Source organism: Aptenodytes forsteri, unplaced genomic scaffold (assembly GCF_000699145.1).
Source record: "Aptenodytes forsteri isolate BGI_AS27 unplaced genomic scaffold, ASM69914v1 Scaffold92, whole genome shotgun sequence".
NCBI classification, from domain to species: Eukaryota; Metazoa; Chordata; class Aves; order Sphenisciformes; family Spheniscidae; genus Aptenodytes; species Aptenodytes forsteri.
Window position 1 is genome coordinate 4793704 of NW_008794581.1, and position 1901 is coordinate 4795604.

Genomic DNA, 1901 nt, shown 5'->3' on the forward strand with positions numbered 1-1901 from the left:
GAGAAGAGGAAAGATGAAGGAGCAAATCCAGAGGCAGAAACACAATTCATCATCAGGGTTAAGAATGCTGTCAAAAGTTTTTATTCTTGCAACAGCTTTTCCTTTGTAAAACCTCGCAATGAATAGCATGGTAGACTTGGCACCTTGAGATAAGTGTTAGGTAAATGCTACCTGTGCCAAAGTGGGAGAAGCAATCTTAGAGTAACTGAACAGGCTGCACGGGGCAGCCCGGCAGCCTCATGGCCTTTTGTAACTCAGAGGGAACACAGCTTAAAGACTTTGCTTCAGCAAAGTATGTGAGAATAAATAGTCCTAGTCTTGCTTAGCAGAACACTTGGTATATTCAGCTTTAACCATGTGCTTGTGTCCTCTTAAAGTCAAGCTTAACAATCTCCCCTAAACCTTTACCAGAGAAAGCCTGTTTTTCTTAAATTTGCTTTTTACGATGTGTAGTACCACTTCTTCCCAGTGGAGGGAAAACGTGTACGTCTATCCTGCCGATTTTCCCCTTTCCCCATGCCTCTTTCAGCACAGCAGATCAAAGCAACTTGCTGACAGAAAACAAAGCATCAAGAAATCACATTTACATTAAGTAACTTATTTTGCAATAACCGATACTAATTTGGAGAAAGTTAAATTGCGTGAGGGAAACAGTATTTGCCTGGGAAGCCAATGCTTGTAAGGCTAAGGGGTGAGTGGGCACAGGACTGAGTATGGTCTATGTATCCCAATTTTTCCCTCCTCTTGTTTTTACCTCTATCCCTGTGGTTAATCACTAGTAATACTAACATGACTTGACTAGATTTTGCAGAGTGAGGTAAGAAGTAAGACACCTGCATGCAGGAGTGCATGTCCAGTAAAAAACTGTGGATGGGTAGAAGTACAGTATATATTAAATGTATTTGACACTTGAGCACTGCTACCTTCATAATGCAATACCTATGTAGGGAAACTTAAATACTGTTGTTCTGCACTTTTGCTCTTTGGGCGGGGGGGGTGTGTGTGTCTGTGTGTCTGATAAAGCATGCATCCTGATGTTGACACTGTAAAATAAGTATATTTTGCTGTTGTTTTAATATCTGAAATGAGGGATGTTCAGAGACTGACACTGAAATAATTTATACAGTTACATGCTCTGAGAGTCATTTGTGTTAAATCAACTAGAGTTTGATTTTTACCAGCAATGAAAGCAGGTAGAAGAATTCTTAGTGTGTGCCAACAAGCAAATACTACTTCAGAAATGTGTAACAAACCAAGGAAGTAATGAACTTCAGCATTTTTGTGTCTTCAGAATGGGAGAAATGCAAAACTATTTCACATTTCAAAACTTTTCTCCCATACACACACTTCAGTCTTCAACAATCATCTGTACTCAAACATCTAGATCAGAGGCCCTGGACTACAATTGTCTTCAGGGGTCTTCAAAATTATGTGCATTTGGGATGTTTGAGGAAATGTTTCTGCTTGTGAAAAGATTTTAGAGCCGACTGTTGTCAGACAGCTCTGGGGGGGGTGTCAGTAGGCATGGGTTCTCCATGCAAAAGGAGGGACAGAGTAGCTCCTTGGCCCTGGGCATGCACCCTGATGACTTGCACTGTCTAAGTCCATGGGCCTCAGCTTCGTGCTGAGATAAAAAACAGGCCCTGGCTCTCTGCTGTGGTGGAGCTGCTTAAGCATAGGTGGGAAAAACTCCTTCCCTTCCTCATGTGCAGCAACAGACACTTGTTAGGGGGCTGCTCATACACGCCACAGCACTGATCGTCTACCAGAAACTTCTGCTGCCCCACAAGCAGCGATAGTCAAGCCAGGAAAATACACCTTGTGCTGAGGTTCCCCTTGCGCAGTTCCCACCCCGGGGGGCGGCGGTGGGCAGAGCAGCCACCGCTGCTGGTGCGCGTTGA